The sequence below is a fragment of the Bubalus kerabau genome, chromosome 5 (genome assembly GCF_029407905.1).
Source record: "Bubalus kerabau isolate K-KA32 ecotype Philippines breed swamp buffalo chromosome 5, PCC_UOA_SB_1v2, whole genome shotgun sequence".
Classification (NCBI taxonomy): Eukaryota; Metazoa; Chordata; class Mammalia; order Artiodactyla; family Bovidae; genus Bubalus; species Bubalus kerabau.
Genome location: NC_073628.1, coordinates 111,034,366 through 111,047,382, shown reverse-complemented (window position 1 = coordinate 111,047,382; position 13,017 = coordinate 111,034,366). Strand labels below are relative to the sequence as shown.

The 13,017-nt window shown below is 39.8% G+C and overlaps 1 protein-coding gene and 1 pseudogene across 10 annotated transcripts in view; both read right to left on the bottom strand.

Moving 5' to 3' along the window:
* RABGAP1L (RAB GTPase activating protein 1 like) overlaps window positions 1–13,017 on the bottom strand; it is a 742,566-nt gene that overhangs the window by 54,128 nt on the left and 675,421 nt on the right. The window contains exon 1 of one of the 10 annotated variants that reach the window (XM_055582724.1): window positions 490–676. The exons of the other annotated variants lie outside the window; for them this stretch is intronic. The gene's annotated coding sequence lies outside the window, so the exon portion shown is untranslated. Of the gene's footprint in view, window positions 1–489; window positions 677–13,017 lie in introns of those variants that run through there. 10 annotated transcript variants of the gene reach the window in all.
* The window catches only part of LOC129653506 (replication protein A 32 kDa subunit-like), a 51,801-nt pseudogene that overhangs the window by 9,058 nt on the left and 29,726 nt on the right, over window positions 1–13,017 (bottom strand).

Genomic DNA, 13,017 nt, shown 5'->3' with positions numbered 1-13,017 from the left:
AACCAGAACTTGCTAAAAAGACTGCCCAATTCCTCTCTACTTTTAAGGGCTTTCAGTTCAGTTCAGTCACTCAGTCATGTCCGACTCTTTGCGACCCCATGAATTGCAGCACGCCAGGCCTCCCTGTCCATCACCAACTCCCGGAGTTCACTCAAACTCACTGCCTTCTTATCATTTCTGGGACCGGACTTTTTTTAAGGTAGTTCTGATGTCAAATATTCTACCTTCTAAGTCCTATAAGCTACCAAAACAATTAAAAAATTTAGTATTCTGCCGGGGTCCAGCCCCGGCTGATCCAGGGTATTCGAAGGAGACATGGCGTAGGCGAGGATCAGGAAACAACTGCTTAATTAAATGTTAATTAAGGATATAAAGAGTAATAGAATGAGGATAGCTCAGTAGGAAAATTCAGTGGAGAAAAGAGGCTGAGTAGCTTGGTTTATGCGGGAGACCAATAAAACTTCAAGACAAGAAGTTTGCACCACTTACGTAGGCCGCAGGCGTCCTTCCATTCTCCCGAAGGAGAGGAGACACTGAGGCCTCCCCGGTCGGATCTTAGAAGCCCAGGCATAATTAGCAAGCATGGCAGGTTCCACGCTCCAGATGGAGACTCAGCCCGAGTTTGAGAGAGAGAGAGACATGGGGAGACCAAGTTTCGGTGAACAAGGCCCGCACTTTATTTTCCAAAGTAGTTTTTATACCTTAAGTTATGCATAGAGGATAATGGGGGAAGGGGTGGAGTCATGCAAGGACAGCAGTTCCTGGTCCTAATCGAAGCCAGGCTTTCAAACTTATCATATGCAAAAGTTCAGGTGATTTACATCATCTTCTGGCCAGGAGGCCTGTTAACATTTTAAGAAACTTATTTTTCTCTAAAGGTGATTATTCCAAAGTCAGGCACCAGCCTCCAAAAAAGCATTGGACAAAGCTGCATTCCTATAGGGCAAAGGTGAGGTGGGCTCAATCAAGAAAAGAATTAACTCAAGGGTCCAATGTTACAAACATTGAGGCTACTACTTACATTTCTATACACCCATTATATCAATCAATACACTGCCAAGGACACAGTAGGTAAGGAGTATGGAGACTTAGCAGCAAACATTGGCCCAATAAGTGAAAAACCCTTCACCAATACAATTTCTAATCAATCTTTTAACTACTCAAAGGAATCTGTGTTTAGACAGTTTAGAACATCTCCTGCCTCTCACAGTTGGGAGGCTCTGAACAATCACATGTGGCCGGAAAAACCTATTCAGGCAGGCTAGAGGATTTCCAAAGGAGTTTGTAGGTTAAACACTGTCACACCCAGGAATTATTAACTGGAGCTGTAAGCTAACTCTTTTTTCAGAGAGGTAGTGGGGGACAGCCCCCCGTAAAGTCAGAGGTGTAGGTCAAAGCACAAAGCAGAAAGTAGGCAGACTCTGGTTTTGGGGGTAGATGCTCGAGAATTTCCAGGGGGACTCCTGAGGCTCGATCCTGCCTTTGCGTATGCCGAGCCTCCTTTCTCATGACCTTTGCCATGGGCGGAGCTCCTGCTCCCGGCAGTGATAGAATTCTAGTTGAGCTATTCCAGATCCTGAAAGATGATGCTGTGGAAAGTGCTGCACTCAATATGCAATATGCAATATGCACTCAATATGCAATATGCCGGCTCCCGGCATCATTCTATGTTCTTTGGTATTCCAGATTGCTTCTCATATTCAGAATGGTTACAAACATCTGCTAAGCCCACGTGCCCAGTGTTTAGTTCAGAAAATATGGTCACACAACTAGCAACTACCAAAATAATTCACACATTCATCAATTTGGCAATGACCTAGACCTTCTAATGACCTGGCTCCGGGGTATTCTTTCCAGCATGCTCTGCAGGCGCCATACACCAGGCTCCTAGGTCCTCACCCAGACAAACATAACTGCGTGGCACAGTTAGTAGGCCCATGTTTTTAGCTCCATGCCTTTTGCTTATAGCACTTTCTTTCTGCTTCCTTTATGGAATGAGGAGAGAAATAAGCCGTAATGAGCTATTTCCTCCTTAATCTTACCCCCCTCTGTAGCTCTTACAGTCCTACCCTACTGTTCAGTTCAGTTCAGTTCAGTCGCTCAGTCATGTCCAACTCTTTGCGACCCCATGAACAGCAGCACGCCAGGCCTCCCTGTCCATCACCAACTCCTGGAGTTCACCCAAACCCACGTCCATTGAGTTCGTAATGCCATCCAGCCATCTCATCCTCTGTCGTCCCCTTCTCATCCTGCCCCCAATCCCTCCCAGCATCAGAGTCTTCTCCAATAAGTCAACTCTTCACATGAGGTGGCCCAAGTACTGGAGTTTCAGCTTTAGCATTAGTCCTTCCAAAGAACACCCAGGACTGATCTCCTTTAGAATAGACTGGTTGGATCTCCTTGCAGTCCAAGGGACTCTCAAGAGTCTTCTCCAACACCACAGTTCAAAAGCATCAATTCTTTGGCACTCATCTTTCTTCATAGTCCAACTCTCACATCCATACATGACCACTGGAAAAACCATAGCTTTGACTAGATGGACCTTTGTTGGCAAAGTAATGTCTCTGCTTTTGAATATGCTATCTAGGTTGGTCATAACTTTCCTTCCAAGGAGTAAGTGTCTTTTAATTTCATGGCTGCAATCACCATCTGCCGTGATTTTGGAGCCCCCCAAAATAAAGTCTGACACTGTTTTCACTGTTTCCCCATCTATTTGCCATGAAGTTATGGGACCAGATGCCATGATCTTAGTTTTCTGAATGTTGAGCTTTAAGCCAACTTTTTCACTCTAAGTGACTTACAGATAAAAATCTGTGTTATAAGCTTTTAGCTCAAGGGGAAATAGCTTCTTCAATTCAGATTATTTCAGATTAATGAACACAATCTTTTAAAATATATGTGAAGGCTGACAAAGGAAAAAAAAAAGAATTCTTTTTGTTTTATATGTCAGTGACTCAATTTTATCTCTGAGGTACCTTTTCACTCTTTGTTCCCAATTGTTCCCTATAACGGCTTCCACTCACACATGCCTCAGGCAAATACAAAATCTGAACACTGCCTAATACAATTCAACAGAATAGTGTCAAAAGCATTAGCCAGCAAGGTAAGTGGGAATATTATAACAGACCTTTGGGGCCTACATGGGCTTCTTATTCTTACCATAATCTTCAAGGTGATAGTTCCAAAAACAGGATATAAGAATAAACTATAGCAGAGTTCCAAGTTAAGATAACTAACTGGTTTTCACTGTTGATTCACGTAGTTTAATTTCATTTACATCAAGAAGTACATATTGAGAACCTTCTTATCATCTAGCTCCAGGTGCTAGTAACACAGTTATGAATGAGATTGAGTTTCTAACTGCCAAGTATCTATTTTTGAATGAGATATTACTATTTTAAAATTAATCTTATAAAAAAATACATGGAGTTCTCTTTCCCCAGCCCTCATTACTATAGATCTTGATATTCATGAGGGTTGTCCTGAGACTTTGTGAATGTTATTTATAATGTAACAGATAACATACCCTATAAAATGCAGGTCAGTAGTTGAAAAAATGAAAGTGACCCAAGGTGAATGTATAAATATAGGCCCAAAGTTATTAATAAATTCTGGTAGTTCCCAATTCTGCATAAATGCTTTTTCTATTTTCATGAGCAAATTTCTATTGGCTAACATAATATTTAAGATAGTTTTATAAAGCACTTTGATACTTATGTAAAGTATATGGTGATACAGGTTCATAGCATAGATAGGACCTACTATTAAATTTGATAAGCTAAAGCATGCTTTAACTTAATCCAAATGGCTCTTTTCTTGCTAAAAACCATAATTCCTTTGGCCTTTATGAGAAATTAGGTTTCTCAAATTTCCTTTTTCAAAGCTAATGATTTCTTGTGATACATTTTCAAGAGATTATTTATAAATGCAAATATGTAAGGACAAGCCAAAATTAAGCCAAAGTTCAAATTAAGTGATTTACTTCATCTCTTAGACTTTGTAAGCAGAAGTAGGTATGTATTTATGTATCTATTGTTTTTAGTGCAAAAAAAGTCAAAGGTATTACACCTATTCTTAAAACTTACTCATATGAACACAAAACAGAGAACCCAGAAATATTTACAAAATTTTTTTGAGAACAGTAGTAAAGGTCTTCCTTGAGAACAAAGAAAAATAAAAATCAGAAACATCAATCACCTTTTAAGAAGGGAGTAAGTTTTAATTTAAGGGAACTTTTAATATGAATTGAAAAAATCTTTACTTCAGGTACTTTGTCATAATTATCCCTTTTTGCTGACAGAAAAGCTAAAGGATATAATATCTAGCCCAGGAATCTAAACAAAGAACAGATTCCCTGATAATCCCGTGAGGTGAAGGTCACAACACTGAATCAATCATGCTCTGTTTTCTAGTATAAATATTTTTGGTCATTCAAGGGAAAAAAGAGAGGTTTTCACAGTGATTATACCAATTTAAGTTTCCACAACAGTGCACAAGGTTTGCATGGCACACTTTTGATGACTACAGAAAACATAGCTAGTATAGGAGAGAAACAGTTCATTAATTGCACTTTCTTATATATGACATTTAAAAAAAAAAATGTACCAATTCCACTGCTTTGTAACTGTTACCATTGCTGATCCCTGCTTTAACTGTTTCTGTTAGGCTTTAACAGAAAACGTTTCTAAACCAAGAAGACAAAGAAGAGTTTAATTCTTCTACAACTTTATAATTTTCCACAGACTGTGAGTTGATCTGGATAGATACTTCAGTCTGACCCTGATGCAAGACCAGAAGTGTTCGGATGGCTCCAAAACCCTAAAAATGGTCCCCAAGCACATGTGACAACCAGGGAATCTTCATTATTCAAGAGACAACCTCAATGAAGACTGGAATACCGAGTAGAAAAATCTGTCTTCCCCAGGACAGTGGGTCTCAAACACAAGTGCGCATCAGAATCTCCTGGAGGGTGTTTTAAAGCACACATTTCATGGCCCTGTTTCCAGAGCCTCTGATTCATCAAGCCTGAGGCAAGCCCTGAAATTGTGCATCCCTAACAAGTTGCCAGGTGATGCTGATGGACCTAGTCTAGAGAACACACGTGGAGAACCTCTGCCCTAGTTTCTGCTCATTAGGGTACATCCTTGAGTACTCAGCAATCCACCCAATCTCCTTTTGTAGTCAAGCCATGAAAACAGAGTGCAGGATGGCCTTCTGCAGGTAGACTGGGCCAAAAAAAGGTGAGGAGGATTAACCATGCAAGGGGATGACCTTGTGTGGGACATCAGAGCCCAGGAAGGGTGAGGAGGGCATTTACACAGTGAGGCAGCCTAGTGTGGGTGTGCTGCAACCCAAGTGGAAGACATCCATAAGAGCAGAATGAAGAAGGCAGCCTCACAATGTCGGGGAAGCAGGAGCAGCAGAAATAACAGCCTTGTGCATACAAAGGGATTGATGGAACAAGTTAAGGATCCAGGTTGCTCAATGTCAAAGAAAGTAGTTGTAACAATGGAAAGAAACCCTATGTTCATAGCAGCCCTATTCACAATAGCCAAGACATGGCAACACCCTAAATGTCCATCAACAGATGAATGGATAAAGCAGATCTGGTACATATACATAATGGAATATTACTCAACCATAAAGAGAATGAAATAATGTCATTTGCAACAATATGGATGCAACTAGAGATTATCACACTAAGTGAAGTAAGTCAGAAAGAGAAATACCATTCTGTTTGTAAATGGAATCTAAAATATGACACACATGAACCTAAAACATCACACAAATGAACACTCACAGACACAGAGAACAGACTGGTGGTGGCCGAAGGGGAGAGGGTTGAGTGAGGGATGCGGAGGGAGGCTGGAGTTAGCAGATGCAAGCTTCTATATAGAGAATAAACAGCAAGGTCCTACTGTATAGCACAGAGAATTATATTCAATACACTAAGATAAACCATAATGGAAAATAATATACAACAGAGTGTACATATATATAACTGAATCACTTTTGCTATACCGCAGAAATTAACATACTGTAAGTGAACTGTATTTCAATAAAAACATTTCATAAAAATATTAATGAAAAAAGAACTAGAATGAGCCCTGTAGTTTGGCTTCAAAGTGGAGGTAATGGTGCAAAGTCGGAGTTTTCACGTGTGTGTGTGTGTGTGCGCGTGTGTGTGCATGTGTGCATGTGTAGTGTGTATTCCCTAGCTGCATCTGCTCAGGGGGCCTAGAAGCAATGACATTTCCCTGGTGGTGTACCTCTATTGCAGAGATCTTGGTTTCTAAATATCACTCTCTACTAAAGTGAACAAGGGCTTCTTAAATACGTGATTTCAAGGTCAGGGCCACGAAAGCACAAAAAGAGCCTGGAATATCTTGCTGTTCCAAAACCAAGTTTTGCTCAGAGAAAAATGGGAACATGTCACAGGACACAGACATCATCTAGGAGGAGCTCCTAATGGTCCCCAAAGGGATATTTGAGCATTAAAATGAATAGTTACAGGAACAAAATAACAGGAAATCACAAGTCCATATAGACGTGAATTAAATTATTTAAATTATGTTGATTAGGAAAGGGATATTTATAGCATTTTAAAGCCTTCTCCACAAAAACCTTATTCGTTATGTAGGAGAACAGAACTTTACATGGAGAACCTGGTAGGAACCACCATTAGTCAAATGAGCAAAGTGAGCATCACCAGGAATTGGACAAATCAAAATCGTGCTCCAGGGACTTCCTTGGTTATCCAGTGGTTAAGAATCTGCCTTCCAATGCAGGGGATTCAGGTTCGATCCCTGGTCAGGGAAAAACATCTCATGTACCACTGGGCAACTGAGCCCATGTGCTACAACTACTGAGCCCTCTGTGCCACAACTACAGAGAAGCCTGTGTGCTGCAATGAATGATTCCATGCACTGAAAATAAAAAAGGAAAAAAAAATGTCATATCTAGGATAGTCTGGTCAAAATGTATACCCTAAATCTAATCGTGAGGCACCATCAGGACCAATAGACAAACTTGAACTGAGAGACATTCTATTGAATAACTTAGCTTGTAATCTTCAAAAGTATCAAGGTTACAAATGTCAAAGATAGACCAAACAGCTGAACACAGTGCCTGGCTTAGAGTTTACCTTTAAAAAAATTTCTTTAATTAAGTGAATAATTTGAAATATTAAAGAAAAGGATGGACTTTGCAGACTTGTTCTGATACAATCCTACTTGGAGAAAGAGGAGTACCAGAGGATTTCTCTGGGTCCTTTATAGTTTACCAGTTCTATCTGGTTTACTATCTTCCTGCTCATCTATCATTCAGAGCACAATGAACAATAGAATTGGAGCATGGATAGCTCAGAACTGCACTGGACAGGCAAACCATGGCATCCCCAAGGAACATGATCAGTCCTAAGGAAAGCTGAAGGGAAGTGAAGAAGTGAAAGCTGCTTTGTTGTGTCCAGCTCTTTGCGACACCATGGACTATACAGTCCATGGAATTCTCCAGGCTGGAATACTGGAGTGGGTAGCGATTCCCTTCTTCAGGGGATCTTCCCAACCTAGGGACTGAACCCAGGTCTCCAGCATCGCAGGCGGATTCATTACCGTCTGAGTCATCAGGGAAGTCCAAGGAAAGTGGCTTTATTAAAAGCAGCTAGAAGCTTAAAGTCTTAATTTAACACTTAGTAGGCAAATCTCAAAAACCTACATACACCTGGACACAAAATGGGAGGCAGACAGTGTCAACAGAAGAGACCATCACATGCAGCCTTCCAGACGGTATTTCTGCCATTTGGTTGTATGCTCAACCAGGAAGTGATCAGAACCAATGTATCAACATGGGTTTTTTATGTTAAATATTATCAAAACCTTCTGTTATAAAACAGGAGTCATTTCTGACTTCTTACAGTGCCAGGGGACTGTTATGCAAGTAGTAAATAGACATCTAAAGTTACTACCCATTTATTTTACAACTTGAGATGGCTAGTTTACCAATTCATCAGAATCTTTAGCATATTGAGGCAAAGAGCAGTGCAGAGCTATATATGTTATATGGATACGAAAATTCCCCGCCTTCCTCCTTCCCACTTAAAAACTCCCATTGGCTGAGATAACTAATTCTGGTTCAGTATAGCTGAGTCAAACACATGACAATAGCTGTCTTCCCTAATCTCTCTCTTTTTTTAAAAAAATATGTCTTGCCAGGGCTGAAGCAAGCTTTGATTTGGCTCAAAGCACTGGCTTCTATTAGGCTTCAAAAGCTTCACAAAGAAAATCCCTGAAAGAGGATCAGTGAAAAAAGCATTAACTGTTTGAAGCCATAAGAAATGACTTCCCTTATTCAAAGCATTCGAAGCTAGGCTTAGAACGAGAGTATTAAAATATCAATCTTACCATTAGCATTGGGGATTCTGAATTTTATTCTTTAAATATAATGCAAAAGACATTCCATCAGCTTTCTTCTTAAAAAGAAATAGGAAATGTTCATCACATAAGAAAACACTGAGTTTCACTGGACACATATATTCATTCCCACTACCCAGAGCCTGGTCTGGAGGAGGTACATGTATACTGTGGAGTACCCTGAAAACAAATAAAATTAGGTATTAAAAGCATCCATATTGCTTATTTTATCTCTCTCCTTTAAGAGAGGGGATGATGAAGGTATGATTTTTCAAAATGTTTCCAGTGAAACCCAAACTGGAACAACAAAACCTCACTGAAATTGAGGGTCTAAAAAAAGAACGAACTATTCCCCATTTGATAAACTGAAACCGATAAATTCCTTTACTTGGACTTCGGTGGCTTCATATTCACCTGAACTTCAAAAATGTATCATCAGATTACCGTTAAATTTAGCAGGAATGCTTATCAATATTTGGTTACAGTTTTAAAGCTCTTATCTTTTAAGATGTATACTTAAATACTGATGAATGAAATAATATATCTGAAATTTTTAATACCCCAGCAAAAAAAGTAGAGGAGAAATGAAATAAAGAAAAGTGGGAGACTGATGGTTACTGAAGCTGGGTGATGATACATGAATATTAATGGTTCTCTTCTCTCCAGTTTTGTGTGTATTTAATAATTTCCATAATACAAATTAATATATATGCAAAACAAGCAGATTCAGGCATAAAAAATAAACTTGTGCTTACCAGCGGGGAGAGGGGAAGAAGGAGGGACCAATTAGGGGTATGTGATTAACAGACACAAACTATTATGTATGAAATATGTAACTAACAAGGATATATTGTATAGCACAAGAAATTATAGCCATTATCTTGTAATAACTTTTAATGTCATATAATCTATGAAAATACTGAATCACTATGCTGTACACCTCAAACTAAAACTGTAAATCAACTATACTTTAAAAAAAACTTGTGAACAACAAAAATTTCCATAATAAAAAGATATTTTAATGCATCCATTATTAAAGTTCTTGTGTATAATTATGGCAATGACACAGTGAAATTTGGTCTGGATTTAGGTCCTTTCCATTTAAAACACTGGTTTAGAAATCTAATTCTATCCTTGATGTTCTAATCACTTAAAGTTACAATGAGAGATTTAAAAAAAATTTTTTAATACAAAAACATTTTGTATTGGTGTATAAGAAGAAGTGAAGTCACTCAGTCATGTCTGATTCTTTGCAACCCCATGGACTGTAGCCTACCAGGCTCCTCCGTCCATGGAGTTTTCCAGGCAAGAGTACTGGAGTGGGGTGCCATTTCCTTCTCCAGGGGATCTTCCCGACCCAGGGATTGAACCTGGGTCTTCCGCATTGCAGGCGGACGCCTTACCGTCTGAGCCACACTGATTAACAATTTTGTGATAGTTTCAGGTTATAGAGATATCTAACACCTATGCATGTGTGCTCACTCAGTCGTGTCTGACTCTTTGTGACCCCAAGGACTGTAGCTCACCTGTTGCTCTGTCCATGGAATTCTCCAGGTAAGAATACTGGAATGGGTTGCCATTCCCTTCTCCAGGGAATCTTCCCAACTCAGGGATTGAACCTGGGTCTCCTGCATTGCAGGCAGATTCTTTACTGTGTTAGCCACCAGGGAAGCCTTATTTAACAGCTGTGCTACTGCTGCTGCTACTGCTAAGTCGCTTCAGTCGTGTCTGACTCTGTGCGACCCCATAGACGGCAGCCCACCAGGCTCCCCTGTCCCTGGGATTCTCCAGGCAAGAACACTGGAGTGGGTTGCCATGTCCTTCTCCAATGCATGAAAGTGAAAAGGGAAAGTAAAGTCGCTCAGTCATGTCCGACTCTTAGCGACCCCATGGACTGCAGCCTACCAGGCTCCTCCATCCATGGGATTTTCCAGGCAAGAGTACTAGAGTGGGGTGCCATTGCCTTCTCTGATTTAACAGCTGTAGCAAGCCCCAAATATAACATAGCCCATTTTCGTCCACGTTTAGATATACCATGGGGCAAGCGTTTAATAAAAGTTAGACAAAAAGATTTATAAAGTAACTTTGTCCTATTTCCTAGTGCACATGTTGTAAATGACACCATTATAAATGGATTTCATTCTATTTCAAATTCTGAATCATAGTTCTTTGAGACACATTTTTTCTTATCTCCTTCTCAACATGGAAAATGAAGAAAATAAGTACCAAGTAAATTATCACTTGACAAGTACAAAATCAAGCTCATTGAATTTTTGCTCTATCATCAGTAGGAATTTACATTTCTAATTTCTAATCTGACCAAAGTACAAAAGCTTAGTCATATTTTTCTTAACAAGTCTGAAGAACAGAATCTTTCTTCAATACTGATAGTGGGGAACAGGAAGAGAGCAGTAACTAAAAGAGGAAAGTGGCTTCTCAGACAATTTCTTCCCAGTACTCCATCCTCAATCACTTCCATTCATGCTCTTGCTTGCCAAACACAACTGTTAAAAACCCACTGAGCAGCAAACTTCCTTAACAAGGTAGGGGTCACAGTGGAAAAATGAGGAAAGTAGTAGGATAACTATGCAAAAGCACTGCTATATTTGTTTACAAGTCTGTATCCCCTACCAAACTTAGAAAAGGCAGAGGAACCAGAAAGCAAATTGCCAACATCCATTGGATCATTGAAAAAGCAAGAGTTCCAGAAAAACATCTACTTTTGTTTTATTGACTACACCAAAGCCTTTGACTGTGTGGATCACAACAAATTGGGAAAATTCTTAAAGGAATGGGAATACCAGACCACCATACCTGCCTCCTGAGAAATCTGATTGCAGGTCAAGAACCAAAAATTAGAATGGGACATGGAACAACAGACTGGTTCCAAATCTGGAAAGAAGTATGTCAGGTCTGTATATTATCACCCTGCTTATTTAGTTTTATGCAGAGTACATCATGTGAAATACCAGGGTGGATGAAGCACAAGCTGGAATCAAGATTGCCAGGAGAAATATCAATAACCTCAGATACACAGATGACACCACCCTTATAGCAGAAAGCAAAGAAGAGCTAAAGAGCCTCTTAATGAAAGTGAAAGAGGAGAGTGAAAAAACTGGCCTAAAACTCAACATTCAGAAAATTAAGATCGTGGCGTCTGGTCCCATCACTTCATGGCAAATAGATAGGGAAAGAATGGAAACAGTGTCAGACTTTATTTTTCTGGGCTCCAAAATCACCGCAGATGGGGACTGCAGCCATGAAATTAAAAGACGCTTGCTCCTTGGAAGAAAAGCTATGACCAACTTAGACAGCATATTCAAAAGCAGAGACATTACTTTGCCAACAAAGGTCCGTCTAGTCAAAGCTATGGTTTTTCTAGTAGTCATGAATGGATGTGAGAGTTAGACTATAAAGAAAGCTGAACATTGAAGAATTGATGCTTTTGAACTGTGGTTTTGGAAAAGACTCTTGAGAGTCCCTTGGCCTGCAAGGAGATATAACCAGTCAACCCTAAAGGAGATCAGTCCTGAATATTCATTGGAAGGACTGATGCTGAAGCTAAAACTCCCAATACTTTGGCCACCGGATATGAAGAACTGACTCATTTGAAAAGACCCTGATGCTGGGAAAGATTGAAGGCGGGAGGAGAAGGGAAGAACAGAGGATGAGATGGTTGGATGGCATCACTGACTCGATGGACATGAGTTGGAGTAAGCTCCGAGAACTGGTGATGGACAGGGAAGCCCGGTGTGCTGCAGTCTGTGGGGTCGCAAAGAGTTGGACGTGACTGAGCAACTGAACTGAACTGAACTGATCCCCTACCAACAAGACTGATTCTCCAGGATGGGGCTTTACTTAGTTCCAGCATTGGCACGGACTATGTACACAGCAGGTACTCAATAAATATTTATCAATCCAATGTATAAATGAATTTTTTAAAAAATCTCCAAAAAGGAGGGAGAGAAATTACAGAAAAAAGATTACAGAAAAAGAAAAATGGCAACAAAGTTACAAAATATTTAGAGATGGAAAGAATTTATTTCAGTCAATCATTAGACAATCATTGCAAACATTTCTGGACTTCCATAAGGTTCTACTCAGGGCTCTAGGTAAATAATGAAATTAACAGCCAAAGTTGAAATATTTATAGGCTTTTTTGCTTATATCATTTTCTTTCTGTATAATCTTTCTCTTGCATCTCAATTATTGCCTGTCTGTTCCTTCGTTCCTCCATCCAATACATACGTGAATAAAGACCATAAAGTGACAATAGATTAACCAAGATCTGTATGGGGTACAAGTCAGGACAAGTATCACAGAGACAGGAAGTCTTGGACCTAGAAAAATAAGTGCTGAACAGCTGAACTAAGAGGAATAAACTGAGAAAGGCCCCCCAGAAGGACCGGTTCTCAGGGAACCAACCATAAGTGGGGTGTAAAGACTGGAAAAGGCCAGATCCTGAGGGACCTGGTAGGGCAGAGTAAGGAGTTCAGACTTCTAGATTCTATGAATTAGGGAATCACTGAAGCATTTTAAACAAAGGAATGCCATGCTCTAGTAGAAGTTTGGAGAATGATTAAGTGATGAGAAAGGAATGAAGAGGTGA